The sequence below is a fragment of the Thamnophis sirtalis genome, unplaced genomic scaffold (assembly GCF_051295495.1).
Source record: "Thamnophis sirtalis isolate CommonGarterSnake01/CBP01778 unplaced genomic scaffold, rThaSir2_p1.2 scaffold_4, whole genome shotgun sequence".
Classification (NCBI taxonomy): domain Eukaryota; kingdom Metazoa; phylum Chordata; class Lepidosauria; order Squamata; family Natricidae; genus Thamnophis; species Thamnophis sirtalis.
In genome coordinates this window covers 40113055-40134509 of record NW_028261384.1, presented here as the reverse complement: position 1 = coordinate 40134509, position 21455 = coordinate 40113055, and the positions used below count along the sequence as shown (strand labels likewise).

The following is a 21455-nucleotide window of genomic DNA, read 5'->3' as shown; positions in this document are numbered from 1 at the left end:
TAGGGAGTATCCCTAAGGCACCAAGCCATGTGGCACTGCCCGCTCCCCAGCTCCTGTGGCTTGGCACATTAGGGATACTCGCTAAGTTAGTGCATGGAGCTCTGCCCAGCTGGAGAAGGGGGTTGCGTGAGCGCCTGTTCCGCCCCAGCAGGCATGCCTCCTAGCCTCAATATGTCCAGGCCCAGGTCTCCCTGAAGCCACTGCTGAGCGAAGATGTTATGCTTGGAGCACTGCGGTGGCTGCTGCAGGGAGAGCTGGGCCTGGACATGTTGAAGCTAGGAGGCATGCCTGTTGGGGTAGGAACTGGCGCTCGCACAACCCCCTTCACCAGCCAGGCAGAGCTCCATGCACTGACCTAGGGGGTATCTCTAATGTGCCAAGCCATGGGAGCTGGGGAGTAGGCAGAGCGTCATGTGGCTTGGCACCTTAGACCCCTAGGTCAGTGAATGGCACTCTGCTCGGCTGGATAGGGGGTTTGCCAGGCGATTGCTCATGAGCTTGGTCATCTCATGGCTGCTTTGCTCCTGAGGCTGTGCCCGGCTCTTCAGGAGCCAGTTTGCAAGGGATCAGCCACCTGGCAACTCTCCCCCCTCCCCGGCCAGGCAGAACGCCACTCCCCAACCTAGTGGTATCTTGAAGGTGGCAAGCAATGTTAGCGCCTTTCTCCCCCTGGTTCCTGTGGCTTGGCGCCTTCAGGATGCCGCTATGTTGGTGAGCAGTGCTCTGCCTGGCTGGAGGGGGGGTTGTCCAGGGGTTTATTTTCGGGGGTGGGCTTATATTTTTGTCCATGTGAAAAATGTGGCAAGGCTTTGGTTTCAGGACAGGTGGTATTTTCGGGGAAACGGTGTGTGTGTGTGTGTGTGTGTGTGTGTGTATGTATGTATACACACACACGCATATACACAGACACACTGACACACGCACTTCTGATTAGTACATAGAGGGAGATTGTCAGAGAATTCCAGGATGGTTAACTGGACTGGAATTGGAATTACTTTGATAACACAGCCAAGAAAAATGCCAAAATGCAGTTACTAGTGTCAAGAGCATCTTTATCTTTTACTTTATAATATGAATAAATGGGTTTTATAAACTACAAGCAATTGAAAATACCTTTATCATGTTTTCATAGAAATACAGTAGAAAGCTTTTGATATAGATTATAAGATATGCAATATACTTGAAAATTAATCAGTATCTGGGTATGCTGATACAAAGTTTAAAGATTGGCTTGATTGGTTTAAAGATACTTAGAAGGAAAAGGAAGTTAACATTCATTCCATACTTCCTATAATGAAACAAAGACAAATATAGCTGAATTAGTTCTACCATTAGTACAGTCGCTGCTCTTTTGACCTCTAAATTAGTTATATCCTGTAAGAGAGAATGATTTCTATTTAAGTCAGTTGTACCATACACTGTAAGCTTGCTGTTCTTTACAGTAACAATTGTTTATCCTGCAGAATACCATTTCTGAGCAATTTAAAAAAATAGTACACATAATTCCCTTAATTTTCTTGTTCTAACATTTTGAAAAAAGCGAATCTAAAATAAAATCTGCATTTAATGCAAATACTCCTTAGAATAGGATGTTTTTACTAATATGAAGTGGACTTTTAAATATGAACTCCATCTTATAAATTAAACTTAAGAACTCGTTATAGTGCACTGCCTTCTTTAATACTAGTAGATTACAGAGATATTAATCCAGGAGGAGGTGTTACTAGTATAATTATTTGATTCTGCCTTGTAACCATGATCAGAAATGTGGAGAAAGAAGTCGATCAGCTTTAGTTGTATGTGTTTATTAATGTTGTAAAAGGATTTTGTGGAAGACCCTGGATGTGCATTTGTGTGTCTTCTAGTCTGTACAGACATAACAGTCATCACATAATACTAAATTTCACTAGTGAGATTAATTTAACAGAATGGCTAGTTTTTAGTTATCTATTAAAATATTTTTAAATATATTCAAACCAATTTATGTAACAACACTCAGTTATTCAACATAGCACCATGGGATTGCCATAGGAAAAATGACAATGTTGACAAAAATATCAATAGCAAAACTGTTTATTATTGATGGCTTCATTGGGAAACAGATTTTGAGGCTAGTGTAATAGGATTGAGGCTATATAATAGGATTGGTAAAATTATTGTTTCTTCTGTTGTGGCAGTGATACTGCATATAAATAGTTTGAAATTGCTATTTTCAACTATGGACCGCCGATAAAATATTGAAGGAAAGAACAAAAATATTATGAGGGAAACCCTAAAATAAGGCGGCCATTTTACCCACCTATTCTTCTCCATTGCCCAACTCCCATCAGCTGCTCATTTGTTTGGCAAAGAAATTGAAGTAACAGCTGTCCAGTTTTTCTGAATGAAGGGTAAATGTATGAACTTTTCCTCCCTCTTCCCAGTTTTGGCTTCTGAACTGGCATAGTGGTTTGTATTGGGAATTAAAGATACACAAATCTATTGATGTAAGGGCGTTCTAAAAGGATTCACTGGTTTCAACTTTCTCATATTCCTAGGAAAAGGAATATAGTTTTGGGAATAAATGTGAAATAATTTTGGGAAGTGCACATTTTCTAGAATCAGTTTCTCTTTGCACGTTGGAATTTCCCTTATCATTTGAAGGATTCTGAATATATGGACAAAAGATTTTATAATTTTTATATTAAAACTTTATAGTTTTATAATTGGCATCTCATCTGCACTTGGAGGCTAAGCAGGATTGCAACAGGTTAATGTTTGAATGGGAACAACCAAGTAATATATATAATTTTCAGTTTAAAGAATGTCACGGTCCTATTTTGTCTATAAGATGCGGCTGAGACGCTGGGTGTGCTGCCCCCAGGGGGGTTGGTGAGTTTGATGCTGGGGTGCTGTGGGCCTAAGGGTTAGGCTTGTTGCTGTTACTGCTGCCGACCCAAACGCATCCCCCCTCCCTTCCATCGCAACTCTTTTGACTATCATGGCCTGCCTCTCGGCTCCTGTTGCTGTTGCCGCTGCTATCCGTGGTTGCTTTAGGAGCCCCCCTTTTAGACGCCTGACTGTCCTTGCCTTTCGACCGGCTCTACCCCTGCCTTCGCCCTCAGGACCAACATTCTGGAGTGAGCTGGGATACTTGAATCCACCTCCGGCCTCGCTGAGACTCCCAGATACTATCCCGCATGCTATCCTGCGCCTTAATCTTTGCAGAAAGAGAAGGCAGGGGACGAATAGGACATGGGCAGGGGGCCTGCTCAGCACCTCCCCCCCAACTGACATTAACCCTCCAGCCATTTCAAACTCTTGGGCCTTGCCCTTTTTACTGGACTCCGCAGAGGAGAAGATCAAGAACACTAAGTTTTTCCTCTCTTGCGCAGTGCGCAAAAAACTTTTAGGAATGCGGTGTGACTGGTATGTTGGATTGATGACTGTACCCACTTTTTTAACCTCATTATTGCTGTATTTTTTGTGTTTTAACTGATCTATGTGGGGAATGCATGGATGAGTGGCTGTGTTTGTGTGAGAGGATGACTGATTCGAAGGGCCTGTCGGGGAATGCGGGGGCCATAGGGGTGGTTGGAGGGACTACGGACACGGGAGTGGGCCGGAGCATTACGGTCTTAACAGGGAGGGGCAGATATGGCGAGGACTTTAGGGCTGGCCATTACAGGGGAAGGAGGGCTCGCTACGTTACAGAGATCCCTCCTTCCGGCCCTATGAGTCCCACTCCAAGGCCAGATGGCGCGAGTAATCAGGACCCTGGTCTCAGGCTGCTGTTGCTAAATTCCAGGTCTGTAGTTCACAAGGCTCCCCTCGTCCGGGACTTAATCTTAGACGAGAGGGCAGACCTGGCATGTATTACTGAAACCTGGCTGGGCCCTGAGGGAGGAGTCCCCCTCGTAGAGATGTGCCCAGAGGGTTTTCAGGTGCTACATCAGCCGTGATCCCAGGGAAGGGGTGGAGGTGTGGCTATTGTTATCCGAGAGTCTCTAGTACCTCGTAGGACCCCTGCTCCGGAGCTTGTCGGGTGTGAGTCCTTGCTGGTGAAGTTGGACCTCAAGGGTCAAGTGGGCCTGCTGTTAACGTACCTGCCTCCCAACAGCGTTGCAGCAGCCCTCCCCTCGCTCCTCAAGTCAGTAGCTGAGCTGGCAATTGAGTTTTCCAGGCTTATGGTTCTGGGGGATTTCAATTTGCCTTCACTCTGTGAACACTCTGATGGAGCGCAGGAGTTCATGGCTTCCATGACAGCTATGGGCTTGACCCAAGTAATTCGGGGCCCGACTCACTCGGCGGGTCACATGCTCGACCTCGTATTCCTCTCGGAGCAGTGGAGTTGTGATCTTGGTTTGAGGGGTAGTGAGACCTTACCCCTGTCATGGTCAGACCACTACCTACTGAGGCTTGACTTTCGGAGACCAAACCCCCACTGTAGGGAGGAGGAACCAATTAGGTGGTTCCACCCCAGGCGACTTATGGACCCTTTGGGCTGTCAGACGGAGCTTGGGGTTGTTCCTGATACCCTTGCCCGCAGTCCGGCGGAGACTCTGGTTGCTGCTTGGAATTCAGCAGCGGCAGGGGCTCTTAACCGGATTGCGCCTTTACGGCCAATCCGAGGCAGTGGATCCAGGAGGGCCCCTTGGTTACTGAGGAACTCCGGGAGATGAAGCACCGAAAGAGACGCCTAGAGCAACGATGGAGATCCAGTAAGTCCGAGTCAGACCGAGCACTTTTAACATCCAGCATCAGAGCCCATCTTCGGGCAATTAGGACAACTAAAAGAAGACACATTGCCTCTCTGATTTCTTCCACTGAGTCGCGCCCAGCCGCCCTGTTCAGGATAACCCGTTCCCTCCTAAATAGGAGGGATACGAGCGATCCTTTACAGAGCAGAGCTGAGGATTACGTCCAATTCCTCGCGGATAAAGTAGCTCAGCTTCGGATGGACCTGGACTCCAATTGCGCAGAACCAGCTGAGGCACCAGGGGAGAATCTGGAAGGACATCACTGGATTGATTTCCAAGCTGTTAGCCCTGAGGACGTGGACAAGGCCATGGGAGCTGTAAGTGCCTCCACATGTGTACTGGACCCGTGCCCCTCCTGGCTGGTTGCTAACAGCAGGGAAGTGACACAGGGCTGGATCCAGGCGGTTGTTACCGCCTCCCTTCGGGAGGGGTTCTTCCCCCCCGCTTTAAAGGCGGCGGTGATGAGACCCCTTCTGAAGAAGCCATCTTTGGATCCAGCCGTCTTAAACAACTATCGTCCAGTCTCCAACCTCCCCTTTGTGGGGAAGGTTGTTGAGAAAGTGGTAGCCTTTCAACTCCGGCGGTCCTTGGAAGAAACCGATTATCTAGATCCCTTCCAGTCGGGATTTAGGCCTGGCTACAGCACGGAAACTGCTTTGGTCGCATTGATTGATGATCTCTGGAGAGCCAGGGATGGAGGTCATGCCTCCGTCCTAGTGCTCCTTGACCTCTCAGCGGCCTTCGATACCATTGACCATGGTATCCTTCTGCGACGACTGTGGGAGGTGGGGGTGGGAGGTGGGGGTGGGAGGCACTGTTCTACGGTGGTTCTCCTCTTACCTCTCGGACAGGTCGCAGTCGGTGTTGGTCGGAGGGCAGAGATCGACCCCTAGGCTCCTGAATTATGGGGTGCCACAGGGTTCGGTCCTGTCCCCCCTCTTGTTCAATATCTACATGAAGCCGCTGGGTGAGATCATTCGACAGCACGGGATAAAATACCACCAGTATGCGGATGATATGCAGCTGTATCTGTCCGCCCCGTGCCAACTCAATGAAGCAGTTGACGTGATGTGCCAGTGCCTCGAGGCTGTTAGGGACTGGATGGGGCTTAACAAGCTTGTACTCAATCTGGATAAGACCGAGTGGCTGGTGTGTTTCCCTCCTACTAATTGGCCAAGTGTTCCATCTCTCAGGCTGGGGGGTCAAACAGTACGCCCCTCAGATAGGGTTCACAATTTGGGAGTCCTCCTGGACCCACAGCTGACTTTTGAACACCACATGTCGGCTGTGACCAGGGGGGCATTTGCCCAGGTTCGCCTGGTGCACCAGTTGCGTCCCTACCTGAACCGGGAGGCCCTCACAACAGTCACTCGTGCCCTTGTGACCTCTAGACTGGACTACTGCAACGTGCTCTACATGGGGCAGCCCTTGAAGAGTATTCGGAGACTTCAGCTTGTCCAGAATGCAGCCGCGCGAGCGATTGTGGGTGTACCTCGATACACCCACGTTACACCTATCCTCCGCGAGCTGCACTGGCTGCCTATTGGTCTCCGGATACGCTTCAAGGCGCTAGTTGTCACTTATAAAGCCCTTTATGGTATTGGACCTGGGTACTTGAGAGACCGCTTGCTGCCAATTACCTCGACTAGACCGATTAGATCCCACAGATTAGGCCTCCTCCGAATCCCATCCGCCGGCCAGTGTTGACTGGCGACTACCCGGAGGAGAGCCTTCTCTGTGGCTGCTCCGACCCTCTGGAACGAACTCCCTGTGGAGATTCGAACCCTCACCACCCTCCAGGCCTTCCGCAAAGCTCTCAAAACCTGGTTGTTCCGACAGGCCTGGGGCTAAAGAGCTGTTGCCCCCGTCTCGAATGGTATGACTGTTGTGAGTTTTAAATTATATATTGTTATGCTGTTGTTTTTAAATCTTTTGTCTGTATCCCCCTCCCCGGTTCGAGTTGTGAGCCGCCCTGAGTCCCCTTCGGGGGAAAAGGGCGACATATAAATTTAATAAACTGAAACTGAACTGAAACTGTTCATATAAATGATGTTCTGAATTATCGCTTTTGAAAGGGTACTTTGAAATATTATAAAGCATTTCAGGCCATGGCAATATGTTGTACCACTCCCACAGTCATGTGATTGCAGTCTGTGTGCTTTGCAACCTATTTTGCACTGATGACCAGTTTGCAAGCACCTCGCTATCGTATGGCCACCACTTGCAATCTTTCCTGCCAGCTTCCCCCCAAAATCAGATGGGAAGTTGACAGGGAAGTTATGGCTGCCCTTTCAGCGGGCTAACATATTTCTAAGGCAGAGGGTGGGGTGGGCATTAATTTTCCCAAGGGGCAACATGAGAAGGGTTGATGTAATCTAATTTGAAGCCTCCACTCTGTCACTTCAACTGCGTCAGGGCCAAGCTCTGCACAGGTGCAGGAAAGCATTTTCCATGCCCTCTTGCTAAACTGGATCAACTCGGCTTCTCTTGTCTCCTGCAGTGTGCTTATTTACATTTAATTTCTAATTTCCTATTGCCCTCACACGAGCTGAACAGGGACAGCCAAAGGGTTGGATGTAGCCCAGAGTCATAAAATGCCCAGGTCTGCTCTAGGGGTTAACACAGAACTTGTGGCTCTGGAGCCACATGTGGCTCTTTCATTCCTCTGCTGTGGCTCCCTGTCGCTGGTCAGCTCCACACTAGATAGGGCTTTCGGTTAGGACAAGTAGAAGAAAAAGGATGCTGCACTAGGAGGAGACTCTATGGTGGGGGAACTGGATTTCTGGTCAGCTTCATAATTGAATGGGAGGCTTCTGGTTAGGACCTTTGTGGCTCTATGAGTGTTTAAGGTTGCCTATCCCTGGGCTAGCTGAAAATCCTGCCAAAAGAGCTGAAGTCCTCTTTCAGCAAATCTCAAGAGAGAGATGAAATCCAAACAGACAATGGGCAGGCAGTAAGAAATTCAGGGTGCCATAGGTGAGTGGGGTAATGCAGGCCTGTCTCTTTGCTCAGGGGATGAAAATCCTGCTTGGATTTTGCCAAAGAGGTTTTTCAGTTCCTGCGTGGAACCCTTTCCACCCCCACTACCACCTGTTTGCTTAGTAACCCATAAGATAGCTTAACAACTACAGCTAGGGATGTTGTGATTGTGATTGTTGTGCAAAGCAGTCACATGACTTTTCTCTTAACAACTGCTTAGCTCAATGGCTAGAATTTTGGTACCAGTTATGGTCATAAGTCAAATTATATCTCTGTTAGGTTTTATATTAGATTGAAAAAAATCTAGTGATAATCTATTTATAAAACTGTTAAGACACTACATAGATGTGTCTCTGCATTTGCCAGGAGTCATGTCTGATTTAATAATGTGTTTTTACAGTCTGTGAAACCATTTATTCCCAGAGTTGACAGAACACAAGAAATAGGTTGCCAATTTCAACAGTCTAAGCTCTGATTTCATGCAGGTATATGGAAACATTTATTTATTTGGCTTTGGATGGGCTGCTATCCCTTTTTCTGCTTGATATCTTATTTCATATATAGAATAGCCCCTAATCCTTGATATAGGATGTGATGGCCATACTCAAAATACATTTTACCCTTCTGCTTTTCCATCCTAAAAGAATAAATGTAGAAAGTTTAACAAACTGTTTCCTTATAAAGAAATGCACATTGTTGAATCCTGGCAGTGAATGGAAGTGGAGAATGGCACCATCTTTAGGTTTAATCTTTCATGTTTGAAAATCATATTTGAACCAAGATTCAAAAATGAAACAACAATTTTAATTGTAATTAGACTACTTAAGGTATGTTATGCTATTCCAGAAAAACAACCTCAACTTTGTGATGCTTTAAACCAATGGTTCCCAAAGTAGGCAGTACCATCCCCTGGGGAGTGGTGGGATGACTTAGGGGAGCGCTAAGAGGCAAGGGGGTGCTAAGAGGCATGGGGGGTGGCAGAGGAGGGCTGGGGATGTTCTGTACTGTACTCCCGACTTGTCTAGCTTAGCACGCAGGCGTGGAAGGGAATGCGATGGGACCGAAAGCGAGAGTCCTTCCCTGCGCGGCATGTGTGGAGGTGGCGACTCAGTCTCACCTCACCAGGAACCGGCAACGCCACATCTTTGGGAAGGCTCGGGTCTCGCGCGCGCCTTCAACGGGTGGAAGGGCTGGGTTGTTCGATCCGCGAGACTGGCGGTTAAATCTGCTTCTCCAGCTGTGGGGGGGGGGGTCACCATGAACCCCTAAACATAGCGATGGAGTTGTCTTCCCCGCTTCTTGTTGGCTTTGCCCCTTCTCCACGGCCCGCTGTTATTTAACAAATAGGCCCGTGTGTGAACAGCTTCACAAGAGCCGAAGGTCCTGTCCCGCACGGAGACCCTCGGCTGGTCTGTCATGCTGTGTAGAAACTGAGCTGCTGCCTCCATAAAAAATTGCAGGGGAAGCTGAAATTTTGGAATGTGATTCTAAGGAAGACCATCTACTCCGCTTGAGCTACTTTCTTATGTAAATAAGGATTGAACAGCATACAAAAGAGGTTGTGGATTGTAATCCTTTCATGCTGGGGCAGGGCGTGATTTTGCAGCTACTTCATAGATGCACGTTTTTTTCTACAATATTAGTATTGTTAATAGGATTCTTTTTAAAATCATCTGGATTAATAAACAATCTTAATCTTGCCCACTTCTGGAAATACTCCAGAAAATGTGTTCTAAATTAGTAATAATTTTTGTAGCATTAGTTGGCTGGCTGATCTGAGGCACATTTTGTTCAGAATAGTTTGTGGAAATGAGATAAGTGGTTCTCAAGCATTGACACACCTATCAAAAGTAGTTTACAGTGCAGTTTAACATCATGTCCTGACTACATCCTTGTGTTTCCCCCCAAAATGAATTGTCATTGCCCTGATCTCATTCCCAGTAATGAGTGAAATATCTTGAATCATTAGTTGTACTAGCTATAAAGTGGATTTTTTCCTCCTTTCTTATTGACTTTGCTTGTCAGAAGGTCACAAAAGTAACCAACATAATCCTGGGACACTGCAACCATCATAAATATGAGTAAGTTGCCAAGTATCTAAATTTTTATCACATGGGAATGGTGCAATGGTCATGTGTGAAAAACAGTCATAACTCATTTCTTTCAGTGCCATTGTAACTTCATACTAATAGTTGTAAGATAAGGACCACCTATATTTCATAAATTGCTAGGGAAGATACAAACTTGATCTCTTCCTGCCTACATTCCAAACTCTGCTATCTCTTTGCCCTCTGAAAAGCCTTTTTCCTCCTGCTGCAGACTACAGATAATCCTCAGATTACGACTATAATTGAGTCCAAAATTTCTGTTAAGGGAAAAGTTGTTACGTGAATTTTGCCCCATTTTATTATCTTTCTTGCCACTTGTTAAATGAATCAGTGCACTTGTTACTATTGTTGTTAAGTGAATCTGGCTTCTCCATTGACTTTGCCTTGTCAGAAGGTTGCAAAAGATGATCATATGACCTCGGGGCACTGCAACCATTGTAAATACAGTATGAGTCAGTTGCTAAGCATCCAAATTTTGATCTTATGACCATGGTGATGCTACAATGGTCATAACTGTCAAAAATGGTCATAAGTCACTTTTTCAATACCTTTTCAATGATGAAGATTTTGATCATTTGCTGCTTCATACAGAAGTCCATTGGCTATCAAAAGGCAACTGTGTGATGCTTTTACAATCTTTTTGATACTGTTGTGGAGTTTTTTTGTAGACAAATGCTTTGCTCAGTGGTGAACTCAAAGAGATCAGGCATGATATTGCTTATTTATCTGAATTATTTGCAAAATTCAATGAATTTGCAATTGCAAGGAAATGAGGTCAATTTTATTAAGGCCAAATCTGTCACCTCTTACATTTATTTCAAAGTTAACTCTATTCAAGTGCAATATAGGCCGTCGCAAGCTATATCAATTTCTGAGCTTGTCTGAGCTAGAAGAGAAAGGTGGGATACAAGGTGATGATCTTCAACATTTTTTGACCTTTTGGACATGCTGCATAAAGATATGTCTGAGCGATATCAGGATCTTCTTTCGATGGAAATTCCACATTGGGTGATAAATCCATTTTCAGATACAGAGGAAAATGGGGTAGTGGAGGTACAACTCATAGTGCTGCAAAATGACATTGAGCTGAAGCCAAAGTTTAAGAAATCATACCAAGAGTTTTGGTTACAGAAAGAAATTTCTGATCGCTTTCCTGCACATGGACAGTAGTTAAGAAGCTCCTTGCTGCATTTCCAACATCATATTTGGTGGAACGTGGCTTCAGTGTGGTCATCCAACTTCTCTCCAAGCAAATAAATCAACTCCTGATTACTGAACGTGGTGATTTAAGACTCCTGCTAAGTGACTTAAAACCAGACATTGGGAAACTGGTATCACTTCATCAAGCCCATCCAACAACTATGGCAAAAAAAGTCATAAATTGATCATAATTTACTTAACCACTATATCATTTAGTGATGGAAATTCTAGTTGAACTGTGGTTGTAAATCAAGGATTACATGTATCATAATAATTTTATCACCAATTTACTGAATTGAGATAAATAGGATATAATGAATTTTCTATATGTTAGTTCTTTTTAAAGTCTTTCTGCTCACAGTAGAATACAGGTATTCCTTGACTGAAGTTAAGAATGCTGGGATTTACAATCCATGTCCAAATTTACAGCCATTGTGGTGCCATTTGTAGTCATACAACCAAAATTCTGCATTTAGAACCCACTTGCAAAAAGGACATCAACTTCTGCCACCTGCCTATCCTCTCCCCATCTGTTCTCTTTTGATCACCTTTCATCCTGGCTGTGCCACCCAGCAGACACGTGCTGTCTTCTCGTTCCTATTGCAAAGTGTGGATGGCCTGGTTGCTGGACCAGACTCTGGCTAGGCTTCATGGGGGGATGCGAGGGGAAGCCAAAAGCAGCCTCTTTGCAAAGACCTTCTGGGCACAGCATAGCAACAGTGAATAACAGAATTGAATTCACAAAAGAATCGGGTCACATATTGTCTCATTTTACAACTGCACCTATTATTGACTGAAATTCCTGTCCCTTATGGCCATAAGGACTACCTGTATATAGCATTTGCTCTAGAAAAGAAGACTAAAGCAGACATATATGAAATATTTCAGCATTAATATTTCTTTGCAGAGGACTGAACTATTTGTCCCAGTAGAGTTTACCGTGAAATATTTTGGGTGCCCATGTAAAATCTTACATTAACTTGAGGGGAGAAAGAGCTTCCATTATTATTTTATTCTGACCAAAAAGAAAAACCAGCATTAAAGACAAAAAAGCTTAATCCAAGAAATATTCCAGCTAACAGCAAATGCACAAGCTCTATCATGTTAAAAATGCTCATATGAAGCTCTGCATGTAGCTTTCTGCTAATAAGAATTCTTAGTTGTAACAACTCTAGTGATTGGTTCTACTCATCGGAATTATACTTCCAGGGAATAGAATCAATCACTTCGTACTGTAAAATTCAGGAAATAAACTCTACTTTAAAATTGTTTTGTTGCAGCTCCTGTAATCTTAAACTTGTAAACCAGCACAATATTACTGATGATGTTACTGCTTCACAAACTAAAAGCAAAACTACTCGGTTACAGTTGTATCAAAAACAGCAAATTTGAATAATCTTTTAGAAGAAGCATGTTCCCATGTAAAAGTTCAAAATGGCAATGTAAGCCTCATTAGATAGATCAGGCCAGGAAATCAATTCCATTAGAAGCCTACAACTACTTTTATTGAAATTAGGTATTATAGCAGAATCTTGTAAGTTTGATTATGCTGTACTTCCTGAACCTCCCTTTATACTTTAATGAATTAAGGAGGCATCTGTCTGAGCTATTTCTGAACGTTACCTGTCTGTTTTAGACTTCAAAAACACTCCAGTCCTTTGGGTAAAGAGGGCTCATAGCACTTCTTACATGGTCCTACTTGACTAGGATATCCTTTTGGATACGCTGAGAAGATTGGGCGCAGATGGCACAGTATGGTTCATCTCCTTTCCGTAGGATTGATTCCAATCTGTGTTAATCGAGGAGGAAAGATTCCATCCTTGGCATCTATCATGTGGGCTGCTGCAGGGTTCAGTGCTCTCTCCTCTACCTCATATAGATGTTAAAAAGGAGAGAGCACTGAAATCTACATATGAGGTATCAGTATCCTGATGATATCCTACTTTTAAGTCTCTTCCCTGGTGAATTAAGAAATCCCACGAATGTCTTAAACCATTGCTTGGGGACTGTTAGGGATTGGGTGGGAAACATCAGGTTTCAGCTGAACTCTTGACAATCAGAGAGGCTCTGGGTTTGGGGATTGAGTGATTCCAGGATTATGCTACCTTTGGTTTTCAATCAGGTTGCAATGTTCTAGTGGACGTTCTGGAATCTTCTTAGACTCATGACTTCTTGAAGAACAAGTGGTAGTTGCAGCTGGGAAGACTATTCCTGGATCAGGAGACTCTGCCCATAATGATACATTCCCTAGATAGCACCATATTGGATTACTGTAACACTTTCTACAAAGAGCCGCCCTTGAAGATATTTAGAAGCTTCAACTGATGCAGAATGCTGTGGTTTGGGCAGTTATGTATGCTTCTAGAACATCCCATGTCAAACTGGCTTTGATTGCCAGTTTGTTTTCAGGCTGAATTCAAATTTCTGGTTTTAAAGCCTTTCATGATCTGAGGGATTTCTATCTTTGCCAACTTGTGTAACATTCTCTCCTCAAAGGTTTGGTTAACGTCATTGATTTTGGTGTTCTCTAGTTTCTTAGGTCATCAGGTTTGGGATCCCAGGGAACGAGGAATATGGTCAGATGGTTACACTACTGTGAGAGAGATATTCTCTTTCTCCATACCTTGAGTTTAGATATCTTAATCAAGTAACATTATTTTTAGTCCTGATTTTTATATATTTATATGATTGTTTTTATGTATGTTGCTTCATTAGATTATTGTACTCTGCTCAGTCCCTTTAATGAGATAGGCATCCACGTAAATTTAATAAATATAAAATAAACACCAGAAGAGAGAATTGCAGGAAGGAATTTGAAAGCCCACCCCTTTGTACTTTTTATATACTTTATTGCCAAATCATAGTTCATCTTTGCGTCAGAATTATCTTACTAGGTATCCGTTGTCTTCTAGTCATTTCGAATGCGTAGTTTGTCTATTGCTATGGATTTGGGTTATTTGCTGACCTTTTTTTAGCACTGTTTTCTCATTGACTCACAGAGAGCTTTGGAGGAAGATGAAATTAAAAATTACTCATCTTACAATGAGAAAAGAGAATTAATAATGTTCTTTTCTAGTGTTCCAAATTACAGACTTTATGATTAGAAAAGCACTTCTGGATCAGAAAATGGATACCATTTTTCTATCTGGGACTAAAAAGTGCTTGTTTTCAGGAATCCATTACAACTATTCCTTTTATGTTGATATTTTCTCAGCATTGTATTTTATTTATATTCAAAGATTGCATTGATTAGAGTCATGATAAATATTTTCTAAAGATAACATTAGGCCTAGAGAGAAAGATGGTTGAAAATGATCCTTGGGAAATGAAGTTGATAATTTGTATTAATGTCATTTTCAGTTACCTTAAATACAATGCTCAGGATAATCCTTGCTTGAAACAGATGTAGCCATATGTTTCACTTGTCACAGTCATTTGAACCTTCATTTGGGCATTTCCTACTGATTTTCCTAAAGATCCTGTGATATAAAACCATACTGAAAAATTAGCACTTTTGTTTTAATGATTACAACTCTTGCAGGGCTTGGGTATGCAAACTATATGCTAAAACAGCCTATATATTTTAAGGACCAAATAAACCAAAGATAAAAACATAAATATCGTGTAATAATATATTTGGTTAGGGATCATAATTACTAAATAGATATTAGATCAGATTTTCTTCTTATTGCAAAGGGGTCCTGTGGATTATATAGGTAGAAGATGGATGATAGTTTTTCAATATTTATTTTAAAAATACTTGTGGTTTATGTGAGATTTATGCTGTGAGGAAGAGATGGAAAGCTCTCATCAACATATGAAATGAGGGCAAATCCCACTCCCTTACAGCATTAAATTACCTAGATTGGTAATGAAGCGTCTGCAAAAAAACAACCAGGCTCAGAGGATACCAAGGACCTACACAATATATATGTAGTTTTTAATAGTGATAAGTGTGAGCACTATTTTGAAGTCCTGGTACAATTGTGCTTCAATGCACATGGTTATTAAATGTTTAAAAAAATGGCAGGAGATCATTGTGAATAAAAATGGAGAAGTTAACAAATTCTGAAGTTTCCCTTCTTATGCTTTTTTTCTATTCCTTCTGCCTTTTTCATCTTTAATTTTCATGACAGAAATTTTTAGTTACTTCAGTATAGAAAATGTGATTGGTAGATTTAGATGTAAGTCCCTGTCAGTAGATTTCAAAGGCAGCATAATTAATTCCGATGTATTTGCCTAAGAGGAACTGGGGCTTCTGTTTCTCTAATAGAACTCCACTATGAAGACTGGAAATCATTTTTGAAATTGAATCAAAAGCATCTGTGTTACACCACAGTGAGAATACAAAAAAAATAAGTGTGTGCCTTGGGCATGTCTAAAGGAGCTATTTGGATTCTATCCAAATTGTACTAGCCATAATTAAGCAAACAAAAAGACTTGCATGTTCCTACTATGATGTTTTATTTTTTTTGAACATAGTAAGAAACACTGGGACCAGATTATTTAGGATGTGGTACTTATTGATAAATGCTTTGAATTGTGTTCAGAATACATAAGCAGTCAGTGCAGCTGTTTCAGAAACACAGATGATTCCATGTACAGAAAAATATAATATAACCCCATTGTTACTGTCACATTCTGGACCAGTTGAAGTTTCACACAATAGTTCAGTACTTGCTCAGTGTCACTCACATTATCCATCTAAGTGTAACCTATGATCTCTTCTCCTCCCAAGTCCTAAAACTAGAAAAAGATAATGCAGTTAAACAAATAAATCAAAACCAGTGTATTTGTTCATTGATTTATTGAGGAAAATGATCCAAAACTATGTATTTGTTGTGTGTTGCAAAAGTATGTGACCCTGCAGGAATGCAGGGAGTCCTTGATTTACAACAGTTCATTTAGTGACCATTCAAAGTTACAACAACATAGAAAACTATTGCTTTTGCACTTAACGACCGTTGCAGCATCCACATAGTCACATGATCAAAATTCAGACACTTGGCAACTGATATGACGGATACAGTGTCCTGGTATCATGTGATCACTTTTTATGACCTTCAGTGGGGAAGCCTGATTCACTTAACAACCATGTTACTAATTTAACAACAGCAGTGATTCAGTTAATTGTGGCTTGTAAACTGGGGCAAAGCTCACTTAACTATCTTGCTTAACAACGTAAATTTTGACTCAATTGTGCCTGTAAGTCAAAAATTACCTGTATCAGGTCATTTAAAGGTGAAATTAGAGACAATTAGAGAATGATTAAAGACAAAGAAAGTTTGGAATGATAGGTTAAAATCCTGATATTAATCATATGGAAATGTTTTATGGAAGGACCTGAAGCCCATAATTGAGTTGAAGCTGTTTTTCATAATACTGCTTCCCAAGAGGTCACACTGCTTATAATACTGAAAGCAAAGGTTCACATATCTTTACTATACAGAAATATAAAGCTTTGGAGCATTTTCCTCAGAAAATCAATAAACAAGCATGTTTTTAATTTATTCATTTAATTTGTTTAGTTTTAAGACTTGTGTAGAGAATAGATTATGCTTTACATAATTTTTATGCAGACATATTGATGTAAAAGGTTCACAAATTTTTAAAAACCATGATAGATTCAGTTGGTACAACAGCCTAGAACGTCAAAAGTATACCTGCATTGAGTTATGCCTGAGCAATCTGATGCGATCACTAGCCAACAGATATAAACTGCTAATTTCTTCCTTTTAATAAAGATAGTATCTTATCACAAGAATCTTGAACTCCTATAACCGTGATAGCAAACCTATGGCACACATTCCAGAGGTGGCACACAGAGCCCTCTCTGTGGGCACATCCAGCATCGCCAGCTGCTCTTCTGGTTTCCGGTGTGCACATGTGCCAGCCAGTTGGTCTTCATGAGCGCTGGAGCGCCTGAAAATAGCCCAGAAAAAAATGGTCCAAAAGGCCATTTTGGGGGCATTTTTCAGACCATTTTTGGGGCCAAAAAACAGGCATTCGCACGCTGGCCAGCTGGTTTTGGGTTTTTTGGTGCTCCGGCAAATGCGTGCACACATGTTCCGGTTTGGGCACTTGGTGCCAAAAAGGTTTGCCATCAATGTCCTATAACTTCATTTCCCTTCTGATGCTGGCAATGACATCAGGGTGCAAAAATACAGCCAGAGCAACCAAAAAATTTTTTGATCCAAATGTTTGGACTGATTTAGTCCTTCTATGGCCTGTTTTGAATACAATACAAAATAAATATCTACTGATTATAACCCACAGATTAATGAAAAGCAATTCCTAGATGAAGTCTCCTAGAAATATTACAAGAGTTTTGGAGGGAAAAAAGAAAGAAGCAAAGCAGATTTATCTGACATCCTGTGTACTAGGGCTCCCCAACTTCCGGTCCGTGGACTGGCAGCAACCCACAGCATGCCAGAGACAAAAAAAAATAAAAAAAAATTGAAGCCCCATCTGTGGGACACAGGCAGCACATGAAACCACACCCCCTCTGGTCCACAGAAAAATCTCTCCACCGAACTAGTCCCTGGTGCCCAAAAGGTTGGGGGCCACTGCTGTATACCAAATCCCAAGAAAACATGCAGAAGTTTTACAGTGACACCTTTTCAATCCTATTCACAAAGAAGGGCTTGGCTAAATTACCTCTCATAGAACAACTAATAAAATTTGCAGTGTACATTATGATTGACTATATACCTGCTGTCCTTTTAGAATTGTTATTGGGTATAGTTTTGTTTAAATATATCAACATTGGGATAATTTTTGATTTCTGTACTTAATTTGGTACAAACATTTAGGAGTGGTATAATTTCTGCTTTCGAAAAATCCTCATCACACAACTGCGTGCATAAGATCCCCCCCCCAAGTTATACATCTTTAAGACATTGTGCATTTAGAGAAGAAAGGGTTTATTGCAATTATGAATTAATATTGCAATGTATAAAATCAAGCCTAAAACATTTATATGAAACTGCTGATTAACGTAATTAAAAGTGCATTATTGTAACAAAACAACTATTGAATGTTTATCAATTACACACACACACACACAAACATGCAAAATTGATAAATTTATTAACGGAGATAGTGAAACATTGTATGAAAAATTCTTCACTTCTCAAATTACAATGATTGTAACTCATTTAGCATTAATTATTTTGGTGTCCTTAAGTTTGATCTGACTACTGGTGTCTGTATGGACAAATGCCTTCCATCTTGACTGTTCCTTGTGATGATCCACAGCTCTTTTAGGATATTTCCACTGATATAATTGATCCCATTTGTTTATCTTCTATGTTGTCTTTGTTCTTTACTTCCCTTAGTAGCTTACCAAGCATAGTTCTTTTTTGTACTCCATGCATTCACATTATGTGGCCAAAAGAATGTGAGTTTCTGCTTGCTAATAATTTTTCTCAAGGGAGCAGTCAGTCTTTTATTTCCCTCAGGACTGAAACATTGGCTGTCCTTGTTGTGTTCCTGTTCCGTGGTACTCTTAGTAACCATCTCCAAACAATAATTGAAAGTTCTGTCTCTCCTTTCTATTTCTCAATGTCCAGTTTTCATAGCCATACATGACTGCAGGAAAGACTGTTGTACAAACAATTCTGTCATAGGAGAATCTTTATGCTTTGTCATCTCATCTAAGATTGTCACATCTTCCCTTATATACAAATCTCTTATTTTACTTCAGCATATTATTTAGCTAGTTGTTGTTCTTAAACACAAGAAAACAAGTGCCTAGCCCTAAATTTCTTTATCACCAACTTAGTCCACTAAATAAGCATACTTTATACCAGTGGTCCCCAACCTTTGTGATAGCAGAGATGGGTTTCATGGAAGACAGTAATTCCACCGACCAGGTGGGTAGGATTTTGCACCTAGATTCTGCGGATGTGTAGATTAAGCTTTGCTTAGTCATGCGCCGCTTGTGCTGCCTTGTTCCTAACCTTGTCTGTGGTCTGGAGGTTGTGGAGCCCTGGTTTATACTATTTATAGAATAATATTTATCCTTCAGTTCTATGAAGAAAAAAAATGTCATACACACACACACACACACACACACACACACACACACACACACATAGAGAGAATGAATCAAACTCACAAATAATAAATCACTCAAACTATACCAGGCTGCAGATTGCAGTAGTGCTGTTTCAGAAATGCATAGTTCTTTAATGACAAAGCCTGTCTAGATAGACGGAGCCACTTTGGAGATCATATAAGCCTTTTAAATGGCAATAGACTAATGAAGCTGATCTAGAAATTAATGTGAACGTTGCAAGTACTTAACATCAAGGAGCTTTCCAGAGATTAATGAAGTTCTCTGAAGTGGTTTTTCTGCTTTAAAAATGACCATCAAGGAAAATAACACTTTATTTTCAAGCTATACATTGTATTTAAGTTAAATGAGAATTGACAGTTCCCCAGGGCTGAACCTGTAGCAGATATTTTATTTTTCCTTCTAGACTGTCTGCCATCAGCTAACTTATAGGAAGAAATTTAGACGAGAGGGAGCAGCCAAGAAAATATTATATTTTTATAAGTATAAATATAAGTAAAAATAAACATTTTTATCAGTATATTAACCCGTATTGTATAGCTGTAGTATATAAGGGATGTGATGGCTCAGTGGCTAAGATGCTGAGCTTGTTGATCAGAAAGTTCGGCAGTTTGGTGGTTCGAATCCTTAGCGCCGTGTAACGGGATGAGCTCCCGTTATTGTCCTAGCTTTTGCCAATCCAGCAGTTCGAAAGCATGTAAAAATACAAGTAACAAAATAGGGATCACTTTGGTGGAAAGGTAACAGCGTTCCGTGAGCCTTCGGTGTTTAGTCATGCCAGCCACATGACCACGGAAACGTCTTCGGACAGTGCTGGCCCTTTGGCTTTGAAACGGAGATGAGCACCGCCCCATAGAATCAGGAACAACTAACACATATGTGCAAGGGGAACCTTTACTTAGTATTATTATACTTCCCATCTTCTCTATTGGTATCATTATTATGGTTATTACTCTATTGCTTTACATGTACACAGGACTTTTGCAGGGGAGACAAATTCCCTTTGTGTCTAATCACACTTGGCCAATAAATTCTCTACTCTATTCTACTCTACCCTTCACTCTATTCTACTCTATTCTACATTATTATGATGTTGTATTGCATCTAGAAAGATGTACATAAATTTAATTGTTTTTTAGGATAGATAGATCAGAAATTCAAATAAATACTGGGTGGGTTGGTTGTTATTTTCAGAACTCTTAATATAAGCTTTTGTAAAAACTTAAGTTTCATGTAATTAATGCTAGCTAGAATTTCTTAATTTATTTTTGTCTTGAAATGTTGATGCTTTTTCATACATTTATGTAAAAGAGCAGGCTGTCCAGAAAATAGCAAGCACCTGTGCTGCTGTTGTCCTATCTCTTTAAATTCCCTCCCAGGCCAGCACTGCAACCTTGACTATAAAAGCTGTGCTCAGAGACAGCTGGTCGTGGTGTGTAGGAGACACTGAGAAGAAGGTATGTTTAAGTAAAATGGTCTGAAGCAGCTAGGAGGAGAGAATTTTCTCTAGAATATTCACTGAAATAGTAGAACTCACAAGGGGTAATACCTGGAGTTGTTGAGTAGTAATAGTGAGGAAAAATGGAGTAGTAGTGAGTAGTGATCAATAAATGTGAATAGATTTGTGTGTGTTTGTTAGAAACTTGGTTTTTGGTCTGGTTTTGTGTTTGGAGACCAGTAAATTGGATATAGTTAAAATGTGACAAATTAGGAATATTCAGCATGTATGTATGTGTATATGTGTGTCTATGTATGTATGTATGTACGTACGTACGTATGTATGTATATATATAAAGATTAGATTAATAAAGATAACTACTGATAGTACAGAATTTAGTACTGGCTATATCTTCTAAAACTTACTGAGGGTTGTTTCTTACTGAATTTTATGTAGTAGATGTAATATGTAATAGAATGTACATTTCAAAATATTTTTTCAAGGATTTTGTTTTGTTTCAAAACATTGATATCTATTATATGCAGTGTGTTCTACTTTTATGTGTATTTATGTATGACTTAAAATGCATTTATTTTTTAGATGGTGCTATATAGCATGATTACATGTTTTAGCAGGTCCTGGAAGTTACATGGTACATGAGTTTGTTTGAGTGTAGATAATTTCATTTTTGGCAAAAGCAGCTATGAGATGAGTAAAAAAACAATGATGAGAATTGTAAGATCTTGCTGTATTGTTGGAGATAAAAAGCTTTCATTATCTAGATGTGTGTTTAAAAACAGATAAGAATGTAATAGCCAATCAAAATATGAGAGACATGTAATCTTAGAAATTTAAGTGCTAATTAAATGGATGCCATTTTGGGAACTTATACGTGGCAATGACTTACAAATTAT

At 41.1% G+C, this 21455-nt stretch overlaps 1 protein-coding gene across 2 annotated transcripts in view; it reads left to right on the top strand.

The window, feature by feature from the left end:
- Positions 1 to 21455, top strand: part of IGF2BP3 (insulin like growth factor 2 mRNA binding protein 3) — a 72058-nt gene that overhangs the window by 6593 nt on the left and 44010 nt on the right. The window lies entirely within an intron of this gene.